The following is a 25,162-nucleotide window of genomic DNA, read 5'->3' as shown; positions in this document are numbered from 1 at the left end:
AGAAATGGTAATGAACCTTGATGCGTGACTAAGGCACACATCTGCCTGTGTGATTTACGACAGAACACAATCAGAGAATAAACTGTTTTGTTTTTTTTAAATATCCTCCCTGTAAGAGGATATTTTGCTCTACAATGAAGCATAGAATATTTTGTTTCCTTATTTTCTTTTCCACTAAGCTAAGAGTTATTATTCAATTACAAGACCTAGTTTATTAACAGTCATTATAGAAATCCTTATCAGTTTCTTCTGTATAGACGCTCAGGGTTGTTCTTGACCAGAGAAAATATTTAGTCTGTTTTATTTCTAAAGAAGGTACAGGCTTCTTCCTAAAAATATACTATCATCATGGCTAGGCTTCGCGAACGAAGATTTGGGAAGGCTCTATCCACATTTGTTACAGAAAAATATACTATAATTCTGAATTAAATGTCAAGGAAATTAAGTATTTTTTATTTCTATTCAAAAATTAGTGTATGGAAATAGAGGAAGTTATTTTCATTATTATTTTATTTTTGTAATGTTTCTTTACTTTGAACAGGACATTTCTAAGGCTAAAAATTGTTGCAGGTTCACATTTATTTGAAAAATAAAAATTTCCAATAAAAGTACCAGCCATAGTAAAGAGAACATGGACAGTATCAGTACTGGAATTTGATGGAGACCATCTAACTAAACTAATATAAGCTGCTGAATTATCACAAGCAGATTAATTTTCTTTAATATAGTTGCAGATTGTGTTTAAAGTGGTAAGATTTTAAGTAACACTTTTCACTTTTTGTCCAATGGATTTGATTATAAATACAAGATTGCTTGAGATAGAACAGAAGAGCTTGAAACACTTGCACTGAACTCAGTTGAAAGATTTCCTATATTCAAGTGCATATTAATAAGTAATTTAGGACTCAATGTTTTCCAATGGACTGGAGTCCTAATTGACTTAATTTGAGATGAAGGTCAATAATGTGGATTGAAATTTCTTTTATTGAACACTGGTTAACATCTCTGCAGTGCAGGAAATAACATAGCATGATAGCAGAATACTTCACTGAATTGAAAAACAAACCCAGTCAGTGAAGAACTTAAAATCTTTTCCCCACTGTTGTTCTTTGTTTACAGCTGTAATAAATCACTTTGAAAGGTGTATCTCCCCAAGTCAGTTTATGCTACTCGTGCTGGCTGGACCTGACAAACTGGCTGGTGGAGAACATGACACAAGAGGCTCCCGTGCAAAATTTCTGGATCCCTGCCTCAGGGAGGAAGCAAATTGTGCTTAAGTATTTGTCACATTTAATGACCTTTTCAGAAGGAAATCGCATGTCCTGTGACATCTATCGGCAGGAAAGATGACTTAATAAAAAAAGGGAAGGTCTTGCATCAGTGAGAACAGAGTAATCAGTTGGTAATTCTACAGTCAGGACAAAGTTATGTGATGATGTTCGTGCAATAGTGTATTTAGATGAGCCTAGAGGAAGCTTAAAAAGAGTAGGAGGCATGGGAGATGGATTCAGTCACTGCCTCTGCTATAAGTCAAATACCTCATGGCATTAGGTTATGTTAATCTACAATTATATCTGCTTCTCCATCTCTTTCATTCATAATGTATTTCTATCACAGAACGATCAGAAATGTCTTAAGCAATTCTGTATATGGAGGAAGTGCAGTTGTTCCACTCAGTGGAATTTTATTTGGAAGGCATAAACCAAAAGAGATGCGAAGAGAATATTTATCACAAGTGATTTTTCTGCATGACACCACAAAATAAATGTTAAAAGACCTAAGCAAAGCTGATCAAGGGTAACAGTTTAGAAACTACTCTCTATTCTGCTAAAATCTGTGGCATGTCCTAGGAGAAGGTTTCTACTTTTTCTTCTCTCTCCATATTCTAATATTTGCCAGTGTATTGAAATGGAATGACATTTATACCAGAATGACAACTCTATTATTCATTACTCTATTGATCTCACAAATACCAGAAAATTTAATCATCCCAAGTTATAAAGAGCAGAAATGTGTGTATATCTGCACAGTAAAGATGTATTCAAAGACAGCAGTACATGGTTTACAGGTAGCAGAGGCAAAAATTTAAAAAATATGAATTAGACACAGAATGCCAAATTCTGTAAAGTACTAAATTGCTCAAGTGTAAGACTGGGCTCCTGCTACTGCCAAAATACCAAATGGAAACCTCTGTTCAAGGATATTTCAAAGACTGTTGCAGTCAATTTAGACTCTGCTGGTAAAAGAAGCTTTCAGTTGGGTCTCACCTCCACAGCAATCTCACATCAGCCAGTTCAGGGAACAAAATGAGAATGAGAATCATCTCATTCACTTAGAATCAGATTTGGAAAATGCACAGCATTTCCCTACATCAATCTGGGGAGGACAGAACATGGCTCCTCTTGGATTTAAATATGGCATCTTACTCCCATGCCTTTGGGCTCTAAAGGTAGCCATTGGCTTCCCTCTTTTTTTTTTTTTTTTAATGCAGCTAGAGCATAAAACTCTGTTTTTATATTCTTCGAAGACCACCCATGAGGTTTCCTCCTCCACTTTTACAAAGCTGTTTTTCATTGGGAATAATATGTTTGCCCTTATATGTACCAACAAGGAAAGGCTTTCATTAATAAGACCAGTTCTGAAAATGCCCGTGTTCATTTTCACCAATAATTTCTAAGAAAAGGAAATGTTTCTACATCTCTCTTCTTGCTGGTGGGTTTCCAAAATTTTATGCACACACACACAACAGTCTGCATAACATAGCTTCTGAGAATGTTTATGTCAGCTGGAGACCACGAAACCTGACTAACAGGAATTCAATGTACTTTGTCCAAACACAAGCCAAGACTTTGCCTTTGAGTCTAATTTTGAAAAGTCACGTTTTCAGAAACACACCTTTGGAGATGTCTTGGGGAATAAAAATGACACCTACAATAACGTGCTATTTCTCCATTGAAAGAATACTTGCCCTCATCATACAATTATGATGTCTGGGATAAAGTTTATTCCTGCAGAACACAAAAATATATTTTACATAGCTTTCTATCTGCTTGCAGCTTGGCTCAAGACTTTGTGACAAACACTTCTAACATTGGTTGAAAGCCAAACATCACCTCTTAGGACTTCTTGCTTATGCAAATATTGATTTTTAGTGTCAGCAAGGAATATTTTTATGAAAATGTATTCACTCACATCTCTAGATTTGTATACTTGATGAAGTGCTGTGACAGGACACTTAAGTCAGGCATAATTGTGATGTAAGCCTGTCCAAATTTTTCTTAGAGTGAGAAAAAAAAACCAAAAGATCTTCAAAGCTGCATTTGATTAAAAAACAGACAAACAAACAAGCAAACAGTGACTCAGAGAAAGCTCAGAAATCTTTGGAAAAGGAAATTAAAATAAAATGGTTTGAAATCTCACTGTTGCCCAGTATAGTTTTCAGATAAAGATCTTGTTTCCAGTCAGCACTGGGATTCCTGTTACCTGGGACAAATCTCCTTTTCCATTACTTCTCCACATTTGCTCTCTACTTTTTCAAGGACTGAGCATGTCACGAACTCAGTCTTCCTTCTCACATTTCCTCCATCGACCCAGAGATCTCTCTGCTTGTGGCATAGGTATGGAGTTCTCACTTGCTCTTAAGGAAACACAGTCACTGCTTCCAGGGGGTCCTATCTCACCTCAAGCTCAGTAGTTCAGACAACACAAGCTCATGGAATTCTCTCTGACCTATCACTAAGACCTCTCAATCATAAATTGTAAATAAAATATAATAATCACAGATTGAAAAAAAAAGCTTAAACATGGAAAGATGAAGAGTTATTTCATCTGAATTTATTTCAAGCCTGTGTAAGCCCATTAATCAAATAGGTACCAAAACTAACACTTCATATGTGGAGTATTCCACATTACTAACATGCTAACATACTGAAGTGTATGCAAATTATCTACTTAACTTATGATTCCTGTATATCTGCAAAAGCTCACAGCTCAACAATTTATTTCCAAATTGGACTTTCAACTGAGTAAAGGCTAATCATATCTGCAAAAGGTCCCTCTCTGCTCTCTCTCTCTTTTGCCTTATAAGAAAAATAAAGTGAGGAGAATTTCCTATTAAATTTTTTACTGGTTTAATCTTAGGACATTTAACAGGGTGGTCTACTCCTTTCAATCCTAGAGCAGTTGTTTGGGGAGCAGGGAGCTAGATCTGGACTTGGCTGCTCATATTTGATTATCAGAGCCAGCTGGAAAGGGGTCAAACGGTGCCTATAAAGGACTGAGAAACCTCAGCTGTAAAAAAGCAGCAGGAGGTAGTTTGGCTCCTGTGATTGGCCCTGAAGTAGTGGGAGCACACAGGAAGAAAGCAGTGAGGATCCTACAAATTGTTTAATAAAGATTATTTTTCCTTTCTGCATACCTATGTGTGTGTATGTGTGGGTGGGTGGGTTGGTTGGTCTCTATGTCTGAGATATAAAATAATTGTTTGAATAAAATATCTGAAAGAGTTACAAGAATGTTATCAGTCTGTCCTTGGCTAGTGAGGTGGACTAGTAAAGATGAAAATCAGTGGTACTTTTTCTATTTATTACTGGGATGTTTAGATTGAGCTTCCTATGCATAATAAAGAAGTGCATGCACCTGCATAGGAATTTCAGAAGAGATTAATAATGTTGGGTGCTTAAACTTTTGATGCCCCTCCTGAGAATCTTAAAAAAAACTTGACATTTTCTTTTTTCAGTGTATTTTCTGTGATGCTAGAAAGTTAGTCTAAAAAGAGGAAGAAACCCTTGACATTATTATTTTGGTGGATTAAGATAACTCTAGACCTTTTCCACATGTGATTTTCAAAAAGCATAGTCTCTTTAACACAGAATTTTAATTGGAAACTTTTGTATGGAGAATGCTTTTCTGTCCAGATGATTCAAATCTAAAATTACAACTGTTTCTATATATCTGGAAAGTGTTGATAGAACTTTAACAGAAGCATCACAATAATAATATTTTAATATCACTCAAATTCTACTATAATTCAAAATATGCTTTCTTCAGCTGTTGCATCTTAAAGTCAATAGTTTAGTTATGTACATATGTATTGCAGGAAATAGAGAAACTTTGAATTTAAAGTCTTTTAAAACCAGTTTGGTTTCGGGGGTCTTTTTTAAAATTTTTTTAGGAAAAATAAACAAGCATTGTCCAGATAGGACTGAATTAGCAGGATGTTCACAGAACTTGTGTAGTGTTCAATAAAGCTCTAGCAGAATTGGAATGGTAAACCTGCTTAATACTCTTGGTTCACTCTCAGTTGTCTTCCCAAATAATAGATTAGGATCTGATTAAGAAAAGATAAAACATAATACTCCATAGAGGTATTTTTTATGAATTCTGTATCAGTTCACTTCTTAAATGGTCTCTGTTAGCATCCTCACATCTAGGGCTGTTAGATTTGATGTTTTGCATCAAGTTTGGATCCTGCTTCCACAGTCCTTTGAAATGTCTTCCACTTCCTTCACTGGGTTTTGTTCAGATTTTAACAGAAAGCAGAGTAAGGTCTGAAATTTGTCTTTAGCCTGAAAAGAAGGACATCACTAGGAAAAAAAATATTTCTGAAGAGCAAATCAGCAGCTATTGTTCCCTTTAGTAGATAAGGTAATTTCTTTCATTTTAAATCACTGACAGTCTAGGTTACAGAAGATCAACTCTTGCGTTTTTGAGATATTGAAACTTTCTTTTAATTACTTTAATTGTGCATGTTGGCTTCTGTTTGACAGCTGATGTGGGCAAGTTCACAACCCTTGTTTCTTCCACTGGATGCATTTTTTTCTGCCAGCTCTTTAAAAACTAGAGACTAGAATGTTTCTCTGCAAACTTCTTATAGTATTTTTGCACAAGAAAAGCATTCTATAATATTATTTGTTTCTTCCTTATTTCAAAACTTTTTTAGTGTAGTTCCTCCTGTGTCAATCACATTTAGAAAGCCAGAGCGCTTCAGGAAAACTGTAAATCATGAACCAAATACAGAAACTTTTTAAAAAACTATACTCACATGTAGCAAACAGGACCTTGCATAATTTTACGTGAGAATGTTGCTAGCTTGTTTGCCAAGGAATGTTAGGCATTGTGCAAGCACATATTAAAAATCCTACAAATCTATAGGGTCCCATAGCATCTGCCATCAGATATATAACAAAATTAACCAGCACAGTCAATGTGTTCCAAACAGAAATCTTTAATTTGAAATGTTCAGTGAAATGAATCAACTGTAGATGAAACTGGGTTTAATTCCATTTGGACTTGATCTTTCATGGATACATTCCATACAGAGAGTATTGAAAAGTATTTTTCTCTATTCATCCATTGCCCTATCACTCTTTAGCATTTTGAGATCCGGGGTGTGTTCCACACCCCAGAGCAGGAAACCACAGCCCAGGGTCTCTCTGTTAATATGATGGCCATCAGACTGGCAAGTTTGTGCCAGTGCTTGAAAAGTCCATTTATGTGAGCAAATTTCTTGCTAATGAGTTGCAGAAAGTCTTAAATATTTATCATTTACCTTATTTTCTTGCACATTTCCAGGGTGGGAAAAAAAAAAAAAAAAGGAATAGACTGGGTGGAGAAAAGGGGTTCATACAGTTTGTGTTCAGTGCAGGAAAGCCAGTGATTAGTTTCTCTCGTGAAGAGTGAGTCTCTTTTACAGTTGAAGTTTAAAGTTAGGTTCTCTGAGCTACTTCAGTCTGAACTTGGCTTTCTAATCAACTTCCTTAGCTGGGGCTAGTCTTTGTGGGTGCCCACATATGTGTTTGAGTAGACCTTCAAGTCCAAAAAGCACGCAGGACTTCTGCCTGGCTCCTAGGCACGGGCAGCCTGACCACGTGTGTTGCAGTGTTCTGGCTTGTGGCACATGAGGTTCCCTGGCACAGGGTCTCTCTGGCTGCCTCCCTGACATGGGGTTGTGTTTGCAGGGCTGCCCACCTGTGCTGTGTTCTGTTCACACAGCACCACAAACCTGCGTGTCCCCTCCCCAGATAAACATCCCCTGACTACCCCACCTCTTCCTAAGAAAGATTAACTGAGTGGGTCGTAGTAAAATGGTGCTATAATGTTTCAAAAAGTGAAACTAATTTAGTTCAGTATCATCTGTGTAGGCTTGCCTAGGAGATGTAACTTCATTTCAATAAAAATCAATGCATTTAAAGGCTTTGGGGGGACAGAGGAGGTTGGTTGGGTTGGGTTTTTTTTCTATTAATGATAGAATCCTAATTAACTTTACCACAAAAAGGCTGATATTTTACATAAGTGCAATACGACCATGTTTCATCACAAGCCCCCTGCCATACACTTTTCCAAATCTTATTGAATTTAGAATGGTCCCTGTTACATAGTCAAGGTTTTGGATGCTTTAAAGAAATGCTATGGTAACTGATTATGTTCTTATTTACTTTTCAGAAGTAGGTATGCTTTTATGTGTTTTTCTGCAAATTAGTTTTATTTTTTAAACATAAAATTATCTTCCTTTAGGAATATCAAAAAAGACATCAATCAAACTGGATAATTTTTCTTTGACCACTAAACACTTGTGGCTGTCTGAGGTAAGCTCTTTTCTTCTTCTTTTTTTCTTTCTTTTTTATTTTGACATGCATTTAAATAAGTTAAAGCTAACAGTTCCTTCCTGTTTGTATTCCAGTAATTAAGAATTCTGTGCAAAATTACTATATTCCTTTAAGAGCCTAATGATTGCTCTGAAATTCATGTGAGGGATTAGGATACTGGTTCTGTTAAAACCTCAGCTAGACGTTCATCCAGGCACAGCTGATCTGATGGAGACAGGTAGATACCACGCTTATAATAAGGTATTGATGTGCCCTATAGTTCTGCTCCTTGGTGTGTGTCCTGACAATGTCATGCCTTCTTACTGAGGTGGGACCTGGCTCATTAGTTTGTGCATTTTGATTTATTTGGGAAATTTTGGTGGATGGCCACATCAGGGTCCTCCCTCCTGGGGAGCTGGGAATTGAGACTGTAGTATTTCTGCCTCAGAGTCAGATATGTCCATCATGTGAATGTGTGATAGAACTGTAGATACACTACAGCTCTGAACTGTAAATGCTGTTTTCGCATCTGGTAGCCTTTTTGTTCTGGAAGAAGGATCATTTACAAGAGTTCACTCTTGCAGGTTAAGCTCTTGGCTGGATACTTGAATGTCTGTAATAGTTTCAGATGTAAGAGCTCAATCTATGATTGATTTGAGAAGCACAAATTTTGAAGATGAAAACTTCAGATGGCAAAGGAAAGCCATGAGACCTTTTAATGGACTCACAAAATCTGTATATATATATGGAGATTCCTTACTCTTGCCCTTCTGTTTTTTAATGTTCCCTTTTTTTGTAGCAACTGTGACCAACTGTGGGGTAATTTCACTTGTGTGAACCCTGAAGTAATTACAATCACTGTTCATATAGGTTCTTCTCTCAGAGTTGACTTTGAGTATTAGTTTTATTTAGATATTTTGAATTCTTTCATATTGGCCTCTTTTACTTAATTAGAGTATGTTTATTGCATAGATGAAACTTAATGTTACATGGTATGAATACATGTTTGGAGGTGCATCCTTCCAGTATATGCTTCTGTGCAAAGGCTAAAGCACTTCTCCTATTTTCTTTGAGCATTTTATCTCCCCCTCAAGTGTCAGCTGTTGCATATGGAGCAAGGTGCACAAGGGTCTTCTCTTATTCCTGTCCTTTCCCCCTGGAGTTACATTCACAGTGGGGGAAAAGGGAGGGAAGACTTCTCCCTCCCTTACATGACCAAGAAAGAGTTATGATAATTTAGCCCTAAGTGTTTAAGCCATGCTTCAGTGCTGCTGAATTTGAGTTTGGCATCATTTGAAGGAGCTTGCTGGAGTGTGAAAGGCACTGGCGTGGGTATGATTAAAAAGTATTGAAAAATTATAGACCACACTGCAAGAGGTCCTTATTCAGGTGGATGAGGTCAAGGCAGGTTAATACACAAGGAATACTTTTGTAGCTGACACCTGTGTATGTCAGGCAAAGACATATTAAGAGTTGTTCCATTGGGTGTATCCTCTCCTTCACCTTACTGGCCAGGCTACAATTGGCAGAACAAATTTTGCAGTAATAAAAGTTGCTATTCATATTTTTAGAAGAGATTATTCATTGGAAGGAGCACTTCTCTGTACTTTCTTCTCTCTATTCTATACCTTTGATGTAAGTTTTTTATTTCTGGGCAGCTGAGAACCTGAGGAATAACAGAGAAGAAAAATAGACAGTGGGGTATATGATGTAATCCCTCAGAACACACAGGTGACTAAAGGTCTAAAGGTATGATAAATTTTAAGGAGGTTGCTGCTTTCTTGAACAACTGTTTCCATATCTTAATTGAACCTATTAAAAATGTAATATAAAGGGTTTGCTTCGGGTTCATTTAAAAGTAAAAGCAAGTGGCAAATTTCCAAGCTAACCACACAATTTAGGATGGGATGAATGTCATTTCCAACACTCTGGAACTATGACTGACCCCAATGTATAAATATTTTTTGATACTCAATAATATTTTAGTCCCATTTTCATGGCTGTATCCCAGACTATAGATGAAAGTTAAGTATCTGTTTTCTTTTTTGGCAAACAATGATGTCCTGATTTTTCCAATCTAAATTGCCCTCCAGGGCACTAATAAAACAAGTCATGGCTCACAAAGTAAATTTCCTGTGTACTAATTGAAAACGGTTTCAAATTTATTAGGGTTTCAATCATCTTCCCAAGATCTAATGCTTGTGTTCATGGTATTCATTCTGACTGGTAATATCCTTACCTGAAAGGTGAAAGAAATATTAAAAATAGTTCTCAGGTATTTTAAAATGGAGGTGGGAGCAGGAAAAGGGGAATAAAAACAACAATAGCAGAAAACCACACATTTCATATTGTTGAATGAGGTTTAAGACAACATCTGAAACTGAGTACTCATTCTCATTAAATATTTGGTTCTATTTTACTTGCCAAAACCTTTCCTATATGTGTTCCCAGACGCTGGCTGTAATGCATGATCTACTAGGATTTGCTGGTAGACCTTGTTCTAAAGTGGTAGAAAAGGCAGGAAAGCCACAACATTGGTTTGTTCTTTTTTTGCTAGAATTTCTCTGCCTTTGCTGTACAAACTCCAGGAGAAGGAGAGAGAAGGGCTGTTGAAATGTTCCAACTTTCTCCCCCTTCAAACCACACCACAAAGAAGTGTAAGCGCTGTGCAAACCATCCCCCAGCAACCCGCAGAGAGCCTGCCTTCTGCTCTGGGCTTCCTTTCTCCAAAATATTGTACTGGGAGGGAGGGCACTTGTCAGATTTTCTGGCACCACTTTTCATAGCAGAGGTCCTCTAGCAAGGGAACCACAACCTCTTGTGCAGACTGAATTAATAACACAACAAAAGCATTTGGCCTCCATGTGGATGAGGGCTGGCTGGAAAACTGCAACTCTGGCTTCTGAAAGATTTCAGGGTTTAGAAGTTTGTTTTATTTTCTTCATCATGGTAAATCAAATTGTGTAAAGGATAATCAGGGTAGGGGAAAAAAATCTTCAATACCTATGGCCTTATTTTCCTAACAATATTGATATGTGAATACTCTAAAATAACTCAATTGTTATGAGGATCACCTATGATTAAAAAGCAAAACAAAATTTTTCTCTCACATCTGCAACAAACCCCAGGATAAAATCAGTCTCTTTTCATTGTTTTTATTGCAATTGTTTCAGTTTATGCAAACACTTAAATATTGGACGAGAACTTGATAGGGATATAAAAATGGAATTTCTGTGGAGGATTGTTTTATATCGCAAGGGATGTGAGAGACTGCAGCTCAAATCTCACCCTTGTTTTGGTTCATGGTGATCCCTCAAGAAGAGGTGAATGAGGCAAAGCCCTGTTTGTGAAGTGTCTTCAAGGATGTCACTCTTTGCGCACTCTCTGTCCTTGGAGAGATACAGTCTTTCTGATTGTTGTTGCATATTTATATAAAGTTATCTTCACTGGACCATGACACACATGCATTAATTCTCTGTCCTCATGTTTTGTCTAAGTAAAAGTACAGTCAAGGCAAATGTACTCCTTTGGGATAGTCTGTGATGGATCTATCTGAGAAAAATTTCAAACACAAATCTTCTTGAAAACTATTCATTTTCATTAAAAATAAATTTAAAAAAATTGTTCTAACAAATCATAATTTTTGGATAGGAAAGGGATTTTGCTGGAGAAGTCCCATCCAGCTGTAGTGCAGATGGCCTTTGCTCTGGGCGTGTGCCCTGAAAGCTGCAGTTGAACTGCAGCAGTCCTCATGAGATGGATTCCAGCACCACTTGTTGTTTGTATGTGCTGCCGTACCTACAGTACCTTTCACCCACCCTGCCTTTCCCCTTCTAACACAAGAAGTAGCACTCAAAGCCTGCAGTCCCTATTTTATTTAGCTCCAATTCTAAACACTGTGACTTCCCTCCGCTTACAGAGGTATGTTCTCCACTAATATACCTAAGGGGACTACATTAATATCTGCTAGCTATTTTATCCAGCTACAGCTTCTCTGTCAAGATTCATGTTCATGGCAAAGACAGCAGAAGACCAGATGAGCAGCAGTTGCAATGCTATAAACTAATTCCCAGATGCAGAAGAGACTAGTTGTAATGGCTGTATTGTACATGTGGAAATTAAGTCTAAACATACTGCAGTCCCCATAGGCTTGTGAGCCAATTAAAATGTCAGTCATGACAGCAGCATAGTAGATACTGTGTTTCTCCTTCTGTTCTCTTGTATGCATATCTTTTTGGTATGTTAGTGATAATTTATGGGAAAAAAAGATAATATAGATATTTCACCATCATATGGTTTCTGCTGTGCTTAGTACAATACTACACTTAATTCCAAGAACTTTAGGAGACACTCATTGAACTCCAGTAATAACAACTACTTTCAAACTGTTCTAAGCAGCAGTTGCACTTTTTCAGTTTTACATACTAGTATTTTCCTATAAAGTTGCAGTAGATAATTTATCATTTTACAAATGTTACAATGTAAAATCCATGTTTTATGCAGATGCATCTTTTTCTTGGCAGGATTGTACTCCATGATTCCAGTAAGAATCATGATGTGAATATGAAATCTGTCAATAGTCAGAAAATGTCTAATGAAAAAAATCTTGACATCCATTCTGTAGATTCTCTCAGATATGAGCCTAGTTCTGAAGTCATAGCAAAAATATATTTTATTCTAATGGACAGTTTATACAGAGATGAAAACATGTCTGATTTTCAATTTCATTTCCTATCAGTATGAGAGTGTAAAATAGCTTCAAATTTAGCATATATTATGTCCACTTTTGTACCGTTTACTGTAATGGAAGAGAGTAAAAATATTTGTTGGTTAGTGGTTTTTTGATTTTAAAATCCTAATGTTAAAACCTGAGTCCTCTAACACAGGTTATTTTACATTCATAGACAAAGGGGCATTTTCAGTTCTACTTTTCAAATATTCAGTTTCCCCATTACATTTCCCACTAGAAAGCAAGGGGGGGAAAGAACATTAATTTAGAGGACATTGAGGTTGTCAGAAAGGGTCACAGAATCACCCTCCTTTATACTACCATGCATTGATGAGCAGGACTGCTGGATTTAGTGATGGGCCATTATCTTTCCACAAAGTTTGCCTTTATAAGCAAGTTTGTATTTTCTTTGTCATTAAAAGGGAAGTATTCTTACACCAAAGCCATAGACTCAGTTGCTCAACCTGGAGCTTATTGAAAATGCTGGCAACTGAATGTTTTTCTTACATTGAAGAATCAATAACCTCTGTCTCTGAGATTTTTTCCACTTCAGCAAATTTTGATGCTTTATACTCTGGTTCCAAAGTATTAACAAGTATCTACCAGTCTTCACACACTGTTCATTTGAAGAATTTTCTTTTCCGTACAGGGGTTTTGATAAACCAACATACTGGTTCTAAATGAAAAAGAAAAAAAAAAACAGTTTATATTTATGTAAGGCAGAGGATTATTTAGTCTGGTTAGTGAGCGGCAAACTCTTGAGAAATCAATTCCTAGATTTAACAGTCTAAGGCTCAACTGTCTGTGCTCTGAAAAAGTTACAGGCTGTGATTATATGTAGATATATATATATATATGTAAATATATATATATGTAGATACATATCACATCTTTACATGCTCTAACTAATTTTCAAATGGGTATTTATAAAATTAACCACATCCTTTTTTTTTTCCTTTTTTGTAAAGAATGTGATTGTGCAATGTGAGTTTCTGAACTAGAGTGCCTCTGAGGGGAGTAGTTTAGGGGTCTTTTCTGCTGCCTTTACTTACATTGTTGCTTCTTCCAGCTGAGCTTCGCTGCTTTTTGCTCTTCTGTTTGTTTAGGTCACATATCTGGGCTGCAATGTTGGGCTTAAGTATGTTGTGTGCTGTTTGTTGTTCCTAGGATTTAGAAAATGGAAGGAGAGAAATGCTAATAAGAGATGACTTTAATATTTCAGATCATTATCTTGTGTACCATTACAGTCATTTGTGCTTGTCAGAAAGCAACTACACGTATTTAGCATATTTTGACTGTATCCTTCTACTTGTTGATTGGAGTTCTTCTTCCACATCTAGTTACTTTTTTGGAGTTCCTATCTGAAAACTAAATGTAAAGGAACATTGACTACATCTCATTTCTGAAGATATTTTGAAATGGGATGGGAAAATTACAATGATATTGAACATTCTGAACAGCAGATAAGTTTGGTTTCATGGGTTTGGTCTCGAGTATCTTTTATAATTACTTAATTCAATTAGCTTCCTTAATATTATGAGATTCACTGAAGGAGAACCCCTGCTTAGATAAATAAAGAATAAAGTTTATCCCCAGATTTCATAGAAAAATAGCTAGACACCACTTGAAAAGGTTTTAGCACTTGGAAGCAACACTTAAGAATACTGAAAATTGCTCTGAGGTCAATACTGCATTTCTGTTCCTACAACATTTCTATTTGTTTCAGCGGGGGTCCAAATATTTTGGAATCTGAGTTGCATATGAATGCTGATTAGAGACCTCCTAAGAAAATAAGCTATACCTTATCCTATTACTTTGGAGCTCTCACGAAACATTTCCACCAAGAAAAACATATTCATCAATCTGTTTAAATTTCAGAATAGAATTGTGTATTTTAATGATATAGTAGGTACAGTTGAAAATGGATGAAACAACCAAAAGAAGAAGTGTTTTCCAATTTATAGCTCAAACTTCTATAAAGTTGCTTGGAATAACTTCTGCTAGATTTATCTCCCTATCGTGTTTCCTTTTGTCTCTGCATTCCTGTGCTAGGAATTAGGCCTGAGAGGGAAAGCTATACTTTTAGCCTAGCCAGGGGCCAAGCACCAATCAGTCTATCTGAACATTCCTCTTCTGTTAAAGGCAAACCTCACACTAATAGAAAATCTCAGCTATGTCCCGGGACAATGCTACTTCAAAGGTCAGCATGTCATTCATGTCTAAACTTCAGGGACATAGTAAAACTGACATCCGAAACCACGAGCCACAATGTTTCCTCAAGATTTTTTTTAACATGAGTGGCTGCAGAAAGTCACACAGTCAGAAATAAACTGTGGACTCAATGAGGACAGAGGCATCCAAAAGGAAAGCAAAAGCAAGGTGATGTGTGCCACAAAAGAAATGTTTCTAAAATGGCAAAGGAACACTAGCTGCTATTCTGTTCTCAATATATGGTAGCTTGATTCAAGGGGGAAATATAGATTTTTAGGAATGTCAGCATGAAGATAAACATCACACTCGTAGGTCAAGGGGTTGAGGAAGAGGATATGCTCACCACATTTTCTGGCTTTCTGCCCTACCTATGAAGCTGAGGATAGTTGTACAACAAGTTATATGTGGTTATGATAATCATATTTAGAGACATATTGGCTATTTTGTTATTTAAAAAGTACATCTGTATCTCCCCAGGAGGAAATGCAGATTTGTTTCTGAGCCAGCTGACATAGCAAAATGAAAATCTGGACAGTCCGTTACTCAGCTGCACACACATCCTATTCTCACTGCCTGCTATTTTGAGTGAGTGTAGGATGAACTTAATAGTTACTTAATTTTTGTTGACTGCTTTAAGGGACAGCTTGGATAGTTCTGTATGACTTTTTTATTGAATTAGTGTTAACTGTCTAATTTTTCCTTTTTCATTCTTTTAGTACATTTCTTAATTTTATGTGATTAATAATATCATAAATAATATTGACAAATTTCCATGGTACTCAGATAGAGATTATTTATATTGCAAATTGCTATATAATTTATCTTACTGTGTAGAATACATATCACATATAAATGTGTGACTTTGTTTTGAAGTGGTATCTGCTTGGAATTCAATACCATCAAAATTAGGGAGAGTTCAAACTGAGATACTCATTTGTACCAGAAAAATGTACCTGTAATTAGATGTAGGAAGCTTTTTAAAAAGAGAGCTACTAAAACCTTTGGTCTTTTTTTTTTTTTTTTACCTGTACTTTGTTTTGATTTTGTTTTTTCTTCAGGTTTTAGTATTCTTCTACAGGTTATTCTTTATGCATTTTCATCTCTACGTATCGCCTTCCTCGGAATACAAAAAACCACCTTCACCCCTCATAATGAAAGTTGTGTAGAACAGATTTATGAGGCAACCTGTGATTGCTTTTGCTATCTGCTTTTAAAAGTTACACGGGCTTCCCTTTCCATCAGCTTTTGTGCCCTTTCTCTTGTTAAGACTTGTCTTTACAATGACAAACTGGGAAATGAAATGTCTATAATTATGAACAATGATCAAGAAAGACAGTCTATTTATGCAGAAGTCTCTGTATCTTGGTCTGATATAGATGCTAAGTAACTATTTAGGAAAGCTGCACCAATAAATGAATACACATTTTCAACTCCAAAGCCAGTGAAACAGTGGCAGTCATTGATTCTCTTTACCCCTCTTGACTTCTTATTTGGAGTAGACAATTAAGCAATCTTAGTTTTCTCATAAAGCCTGTCTTCGCAGTTGGAGCAGTGTGAAAGGAAGCTGTGAGAAATATTAAAAAAAAAATAGGGCAAAGAAAGAGATATAAAGATTGATTTCTCTTCCCTTAGTGAGTGTTAGCAATTAGGTAAACTGATTTGCAGTGAGGTCATCAGTCACAATTGGAAGCTAATTTGAAAATGGATTAGCTTAGGAAGTAGCAATTTCTGCTCCATGGGATTCAGCAGCAAGTGATTCAATTCTGTAACAGACCTCATAAAGTGGCTGAGATCAATGCCTACCTAGTGTGCCATTACACACTGGGCACACTTCAGTGACAGTGGCTGCAGGGAGTTTCCCTGCTGGGTTTCCTCTGCTCCACACTCTGTTCCACAGGTGTGTTAGCTGATTATTTTGCTTAAGGGAATAAACAGTTTAGGAGAATTAGAGCACGTGGAACTGTTTCCCCCTCTCTTGAGAATGAGCTTTTCAGTCTGAGATCAGTAGCAGCAAGTGAGAAGGATTAGTTAGCACACCCTTTTCTTAGAAAAGGACTGAATCTGCTATGTGAATGCAGGATTCTACAGCAACACAGTAGAGACTAATACAGGAGTTCCTGGCATTTACAGTGATGGGAGGACCTGAGTCTGGTCAGATTTTGGGGGCTCCGTGTGCACATAGGAGGAGAAAGACCCTGTCTCCTGCCCTGTCCTCCCTTTTCCCAAGACTTCCAATACCAATTCTGTCTCTGAACAGCTTTGCCTCCTGAAAATTGGTACAGCTTTATTGCCCCATCTATCCTTTGTGGGCCCCCACCTTCTTTTCCAACTCATACAAGTTCAGTCCAGCTGGATTCCCTGAATGTGCTAATTGCCACCAATCCAGCATCAGTGACTAGTGATGGTCTGGAAGCATGCAGGTGTATGGTTCAAGTAAGCTTTGTTGGGACAAGATTGAAAGTCAGAGTTAAGGTCCTCCTGGGGTGAAACATCTGAAAGAGTTTTGCATGCTACCAGTGGTGAGAATTCTGTAGTTCAAGATCAGGTTGAATTAATAAGTTTGGAGGAATATAGTTCTCTTGCAGTGAGAATTTTAGGATTTTTGAGAAATTTCTGCTCTAAATGTGGTCAAAAGCTTTGGGCTAATATATTTAGAATTTCATATTGGAAATCCAGTTGGATAACTGAAACATCGTTGTTGTGATACTTTTACAGTGTTTCTTTGAAATCAATTTTGACTTCTTAAAATGCTTACAGGATGGGTGGCTAGCTGTAGAAAACTAGATTGTGAAATGAAAATTGATCTTGAGAAAAGAGAGGGAATCTTTCACTTAAAAATATGAAAAAACAACATTTCCAAGACTTAAAATGAAAGTTTATAAAAATTACTTAGTTGTTTTCTGACGAAAACTTTTAACAAGCTGATATTTCTAAACCATAAAGACAAAGCATGATGATCACCTAGTTACTGAGCTGTAATGCCAATATAAATTTGAAAGAAAAAAATGGATGAATAATTAAAGTAGATAAAATATTAAACTTCACACCCTACTCCTAGGGCACATGCAATTTATGGTTACCTTTTACAGTGGAATAATCAGACACAATTCAAATACAAAGAATTAAGACTTCTAAAACTGAGACCATTTACCCAGATATTTGTGGTTGTGTGAATGCCATAACCTTGCACACAGCAACGAATCACATTCAGACTTCAGACATTTAGATACAGTTGCTAACGCTTCTTTTGTCAAAGCATTACTCAGAAAGATGTAATAGAAATCTTAAGATAAAATTTGAAGGACTCTTCAAATGGAGTCCTTAGGAATGAAACATTTCTATTGTCAGACTCTAAATTCTTAGGAAGTTATCTGATTACCATCTTTTTTAAGGGTAAACAGACAACTATTCTATTGCTAGAGTGTGACCCCACCTGACCAAGCCATTTTTAAAAGTGAAATTTAATCTGAAAAGTGGCTTAGATGCCTACTACATTTTTACTGGGTATTAAGAAAAGAAAAAAAAAAAAAAAAAAGAAACAAAATCTGGAAAAAACAGAGTTAATATGGTCTCTGTAAAAGCTGCCAGAGCCATATAAAGGTGACACTCATGTGCACTTCCTTCCTTGCCATGCTTGCCTTGGAAAGGAAGCATATCCTCCTGGAACAGTGCAGAGTCATGGTGTGCTCTGCTATGTCTTGTTTAGTAGACAGCTGAGGAATTAGAGTGCCAAGGAACTGCATATATGTGCTTAGAAATTGTCTCTTATGCTGTCCAAAGTTCTACTTCCCTTCGATGCAGCAAATTTGATATTTCATAGAATTTCAGGGCAAATGTTACAGATAATTATGAAAAGATGTAGTTCCATTGTTTTCAATGTATTTTTGTCTACCAGATACAAGGACTCCCTGAAACAACATCTCAGCCTTGGCCATATTGATCAACATAACTGGTCTACTCTGGCCTCCAATCGGGAGGTCTGGAGACACACCATCTATAATGCTGCTGTTTCCTTTGAGAATGCATGCAGGATCACCCTTGAGGAGAAAAGACAATGCAGAAAGATTCGTGCCTTGCAGAATATACCACCTAAGGAGTCTTTCTGCTGTGCCTTTTGCAACCAGACATGCCTGTCTCGTATTGGCCTTTTTAGCCACCAATGCGTTTGTAGCAAACGTGGGTAGAGCCCTTCCCAGATCTTTGTTCGCGAAGCCTAGCCATGATGATGATAATTTTTACCTATTAAATTAATGATAATGTCAAGTTTCAGAAACCTGACAGCTATTCCATGACACACTCTGAAAAACTCAGAAAAATTAGTAGTAATATCTTGACTTTGTTTGCTTTGCTTGGAATTTGCCATCAAAACAACAGAAACAAAATACCAAACAGAATGATGAAGAAAAAATGGTAATCAAATATTAGGGGACAAAAATCCGACTAATTTTAATGTAAATTCAGATTAGTTTCTAAGAGAATTGTATGAAGTCAATGACTGCAACAGTAACAACGTAGATGTTGAAAATCAGGATTTCTCTGGTGCTTTGTACCTAACTGTGCCTTTCTGCATCTTCACACCAACAAATACACTTCTTTTCCCATGTTACTATTTCTTCATAAATTTTTCATGTATGATAATTGTAAAAAGAACTGTAAGATTTGGAAACAAAATCCCTTTTTTTATTTTGGAAGTAAGTATTATTTGCTCTTTCCAGAGCTGGCTTCACAAAGGCTTCACAAATGCTCCTGTGAAACAACCAAAACCCTGTAGCTCTTGTCTTTTTCTTAATATAGTATCACTTAGAAAGTCTCTTGCCCTTCTATTGTCACACTGGTGCAACTTTCTGCTCACCTTTGGCAGCAGGGTGCTGAGTTTGGGAATTGAATGGGGCTACAGCTGTTTTCATCACAGGAAGGGGAATTATTTAAACCAAATCTAACCTGCCAGTGATTGCCATGATTGGACTGTAGGGTCATTTTCATACTGCAATTGTATGCCAACATCTTTTTAATAAACAAAGTGACATATTGTCTTTATTGCTTAGCAAATTAGAAGTGAGGTGAAATTTCCTGCCTTTTCTGTAGAAGAAAATCTGTAATGTCAGTGACACCAGCTCCCATATTTTTGGACCCTATAAGGTGAAAGAGGATGGTTGGGTGATCAGATGTAGGAAAATTAGTTTTTGATGAAGTGTTGGCTAAACATGCCAAGTAAAATTCACTCCTACAATTGATCCATTGATCACATAGGAGTAACACCAAAGCTTTTCTAAGTTTGAAAACAAAATTTTCTGTATTTCCTAAAATTACCTTCAAAAATCCTTGCTGAAGTTCAATGTGCCAAACCTGTCTATGCACAGAATGAAAGATCTTTGCAGTAGACTTCAAGCCAAATTGACTTTACCTTTTTAACATAAAGCATATTAGCAGATGAGAAATCCTGTTGTCCTTTGCTCATGAAACTCACAAGTGCTCACAAGATGCTGACATCTTGCAGAATGGAGCCATCAGCAACACTGGAATGGGAACATCCATCTCCCACATAACCAGCTGAGGCTTTATTACTCTCTACAAACAGGCATTGTGTCTTTCTCAATCCTCCTTCTAGAGAGGGGGGCTTTGGGATACTTGTTCTGTAACTTAACTGTGATTCACCAAAAGTTTAACTTTTCAAAAGTGTTGTTGGATATACGGGAGACAGATCCACAGTCAGGATGTAAAATTAAATAAATGTGCTCCCTGAGCCATTTTGCAGAGCAGAAATGAAGGTGTCCAGTCTGTGTAAGCTGACATGGTCCCACAGAGGTATATGGAGGTATGATGACCTATAGCACCAGCAAGTTGTCTGTGGTGTTTACACTGCACTTCTGGTCTTTTGGACTTACCAGAGGTAGGAAAAAATAATAATTAGGCCAATATCTACCCATGTACTATATGTGGTATATGTTGAAGTTTCAAAATGAATGAAGTTCCAGCCAGCCTGAGTGTCTCCTGCCTCACAGGTTCTCAAAGAATCTGTGTAACGCACTCTGTAAATCAGATTGGCACTTTTGTCATTTTAATTGCAAATGAGTATCACCATATTTCATGGAGACTGGTCATTAAACTTTTACTGACTCAAAATGTTATGGGAGGGATGAGAACATATGTCATTGCTGTGCCTGCTCTGCGATACCTTCCCACCACCTAACCACCCTGAAGGTATAAGTCTTTGTCCTAAGACATTCTGCAGTTAAAGTATCAATGTTATTGTTCTGGTGGGGTTTTTTATTTATTGTGCCAAGTAACTTCAAAGAGGGAATATATCATGGCTGTTTGCATAAAAAATATTTCAGCTTCATAAACACATGGAAATATTTAAAATTAAATACTGGTTTAGATAGCTGGAGAAACACCAAGTTCTTGTTAAGTACAATTCTTGGTTTCTCTGTATGAACACGAATCTAAAGCAAACCAATAAGCATTTGTATATGAGTTTTCCTCTGAGCTTCTTTAGAGATCATTTCAAACCCACTATGTGTATTAAATTATGAACCATAACTTACTTCCCCATATCTAATCCAACATCCACAAATAACTTTTCAGCTATTTAACACAACTTAGATGAAAAAAAAAAGCATGTCTTATTCATGTTAAAAAGTACCAGTGGAGAAAAAACACAACTGAGTTTTGTGTCCTATTGGATCACAGATCTTATAGGGTCAAGAGAAATGCATATTGACTAGTAGACACTTTTTAAGCAGTTACAAGTCTCCTCTGTCGTAAAGGGAGAAGAGCCCATTAGGTTTTAGAAGGCAAAGGGCAGAGACATTTCACTGACACCAGCTGCCTTAAACTCTTTCTGTTACCATCTTGTTAGATGTTTCCATTATTTGAAGGAAAGCCAAAGTTGCTTGGAATGTTCATGCACTACTTATAACCTCCTTTACCTCTAAAGAACCCACAGTTATTGTTTTTACTCTTGATTGCTTTCCTTTGGTAACTTCACAAAGTTTGCTTGGGGATTTGGCTTGTAATCATTGGTTTCCTTGGACAGCCACACTCTTTTCTTTGTAAATAATGACTCACCGTGGTTTATTCTCTGACTGACAGATAGTATTGACAGTAGACTAAGGGGGATGAGAAAGCAAAATGTTAAATAACCACCCATTGGATTCATAAGGGACTTATAGGAATCTAGAACACAGTCACTTTCCAACAAGCTTAACCATTCAAAAGACGTACACATCGAGATTAGATATTAACTGGACATCCAATCTATAGCTACTAACTAAATTAGCATCCCATCATGTATAGAAAGGATAAACACACCACTCCCAGTACTCAGTCTAAGCACACATAATACAGCCAGAGATCCTCAGATTGTTTATACAGTGGTTTTCTCATGAATAAACTCTGGAATCTACCCTCAGTTCAGCTCTTCTGACTTAAAAGAAATGTAAGAGTAATCCTTTATCTTTCTGCCGAGATCATATTTTTTTCATTGAAACTAATGAATCAAGAGTTCTGGTCTGCTCCCTCAGGCCTGCTGTAGCTGTGTTTAACAGAAGTCTCTAAGACTGGAGGACAAAAGTGTGTATCTTCTTTTTTTAGTGCCTAAGAAAGAGGTTTGATAACCAGCAAAGACAGGATTCCTATTCCACAGTCCAGTAGCTTTGTTTGGAGCAGTCTGCCAACCAGGTTTAATGCATAGCCTGTCCTGTTAACCCTTCATCTGTTCAGGTCCTCTGCTGACAAATTGTAAGACAGGGAAAACTTTCCAAGCCACTCGGGTCCATAATAGAGCATGGCAAACTGCCTTCAGGCCTGCTCTCCTGAACATTTATGCATCCATGTGCTTGGGAACCTGCTGTGTTTTCTGCACACATACAGCCACAGGTTGTTCAGCCCTTTACAGCACATCCTTGCCTTGTGTGCCCTGCACTCTTTACCATGAAGCGTGTAATTACAGAGGTCTTTTAAAAGGTAAATTTGATATTTTTAATAAGCCCTTTGAATTCAATCCTTCAGGTGATTTTCTAGTTATTGGCTGTTTGTTCATTATTTTGGGTCCCTGTTTTAAAAATTATGACTGCTATGCACTTGCATTTCAATATTTCATTTAATAGTGGAGGCTTTTGCCTTGCTCTATTAAACACATTCTAGAATATTACTTTGTTTCCCCACATGCAGGTGTTATGAGGGTTATTTGTATTTTAAAGGTATATTTACAGTATATACCTGACTGCAATTTCATATTCTCCTCCCCTTCCAAATGAAAAAAAAAATATTAATCATGATTTAAATTTGTCTGTTTAATGCATCTCCCAGGAACTTGAAACACCTGCTGCTTTAACCTAAGCCTTGTAACAATGGAGAGGTTATATATTTGATTTAGGCTTGTGGATTAAAATAAAGCTTTTCTTTATAGGAGTTTCAGCTGGGAACGGCTGCCCTACAATTCTATAAAAATATGAGAAAATTTGTTTCCAACCCAAATGACTTTACAAAATAGAAGAAATTAACATGAAAATGTAACTAAAACTAAGTTGACAAAAAAATGAAGTGCCATGGGAGAATCACAAATTTCACCCTGCCAACAACATTTTGAGACCTTCTGTTTTTCCTGTAGGTGTCCACATGGCTTTGATTTTCTCCTGATTAGAAAAAAAACATAAACATTGGCAAATGCAGTGAAGAAAGAGTGCTGACCCCACTGTGTGAACTAGCATTTGATGCTTTCTGCTTTTGTAGAGTCTCAGTTTGACTATAAAGATGTATTCATTTGCTTTTAATTTGAGGAAATTTTATATTTCAATAAAATTAAAATGAAATTCCCCTTGTTCAGATTAGTAAATTGTGACAATCTTGGTTTACATAGATTTGATGACAGTGAACCATGGCTCTGTCATTATTTTGGTTGACTTTTTTCCTCAATATTTAAAGGAACTTTTTTAAGAACATACAGAAAAAGTGTAAAGAAAAAGGGAGAAATCTATAGAACAATAAATCAACACTTTGTAATTTTCTCTGTAGGTTGTGTACAATGGGAAAATCAAATTTAAGTCATATTCAGGGCTGTAGGCAGCTAGTTGCAAGAGACAAGGTGACAGATTTAGTCTTAGAAAACTTTGGCCTCCTGGTATTGTGGCTGCAGTTGCTATTTGGCTAAGTTGGGGTGTTGGCAGCGAGAACAGATTTATGCACATAAAGCTGCCATTCTATTAGGGCTTTTATAACACAAAGTGCACTTCTCAAGTTGTACCTTGGTCTGAAAAGAGCTGAAAGAAAGAAGCAATTGAGCACCAGGAGAATGGTACCAGATGCTGGCCTTTTGACATCAACCAGTGGGCCATGGCTGAGCACTTCCTCAGCAAGCCCTGCTCTCAGCCACTTCAGCTACCTTAAGAAACACTCATAATGAAAAACACTATCAAATCCAAGGAGTTTCATGAACTCCATGTGACAACAGAAAGAAAAGGGGAGAAAAAATAAAGGAGTTAACTAAACAAGAGGGTGATAAAACAAAGCATGCTGCTGTATTTGGTTTCCGAGGTAGAAGTAGGTTTTTAAAGGACTGCTTCTTACCTTTTTAACACCAGTAGAAATCAGTAATTAGAGTTAATGGCAGGGCAGTGGGAAGACTGCAGAGGGATTGTGCTAACTAGAATATCCTCTATATGAAGCAGTTGGGATGGGCTTCAGATCTGCCTTCACATCCCTGCATCTGCTGCTCTTTTTCTTTTGTGCATCCTGAAAAAAAAATGAAGTTGTTCATGTTTGAGTTCTCCCTCTGTAAAATGGGGATGATAATTTTAAACTTCTTCTGCCTTTTAATCTGTACTTTCTGTTGGGATTTTAAGTTCTTTGCATCTGAGTGTATTTTTTATATCCTCAAATTCCACAAGGGCGAGGTGAAAAATCTGCTCATAAACACGGAGATACACATTAGGAATTGACTCCTGTAATTTCAATTAACTTCTTTGCGCTTTTACAGTACCTTTTAGCCAAAAATCTCCAGGTAGTTTACAAACCATGCACTATGCTATGTTCAACCTCACAATACTTTTATGAGTTCGTTAAATATTAGTGCAGTTCTGTAGATGGAAAAAACAGGGAGATGTAGAAAGTCTGTGACAGAAAAATCATTAGGCCAAAGATTTTCCAAAGTGCCTATGCCTGGTCGTGAAAAATACTAACAAATGCACCATCCCTCCTCCCTTGCCTTCTGCCAACATATTTGCAAAGTAATTTGTATGGAGAGAGACTAGAAACATGTCAAACCATGAGTGATGCTCCCTCTCTAAGAAAAACCATGGGCACATATTGCTACATTGTTACATCACCAACATCCAAATAATATAGCTGATGAAATATATGGAAATCAGTTTCAATGGTAAAAATTGAGCACATCCTTCTATGGTTTCAATATAGAGTGAGGTAGTCTTCTTTAATGCAGTAAAGGGTCCCTTACGAAGGTATGTCAACTTTAGCCTTAGACTTAGCAGGGTGAATAAAGTGGAAATGGGCAACTGAAGGGCAGAAACTGAGTGAAGGTTGAGGCACTAGTTTATCACTGTGGGATGACTCCTCAACATGACCTGCTCAACAGATAATAAACAAAATATTCTGTTGATACCTACCCCACGATGTCCTT

The 25,162-nt window shown here is 36.9% G+C and overlaps 1 protein-coding gene across 1 annotated transcript in view; it reads left to right on the top strand.

The window, feature by feature from the left end:
• The window catches only part of SEMA3A (semaphorin 3A), a 281,004-nt gene that overhangs the window by 36,113 nt on the left and 219,729 nt on the right, over positions 1 to 25,162 (top strand). The window contains exon 2 of the mRNA XM_017807832.1: positions 7,516 to 7,586. The gene's annotated coding sequence lies outside the window, so the exon portion shown is untranslated. The remainder of the gene's footprint in view (positions 1 to 7,515; positions 7,587 to 25,162) is intronic.

Source organism: Lepidothrix coronata, unplaced genomic scaffold (assembly GCF_001604755.1).
Source record: "Lepidothrix coronata isolate B3197 unplaced genomic scaffold, Lepidothrix_coronata-1.0 Scaffold20, whole genome shotgun sequence".
NCBI classification, from domain to species: domain Eukaryota; kingdom Metazoa; phylum Chordata; class Aves; order Passeriformes; family Pipridae; genus Lepidothrix; species Lepidothrix coronata.
The sequence above is the reverse complement of the archived record's forward strand: the minus strand, read 5'-3'. Positions and strand labels throughout refer to the sequence as shown.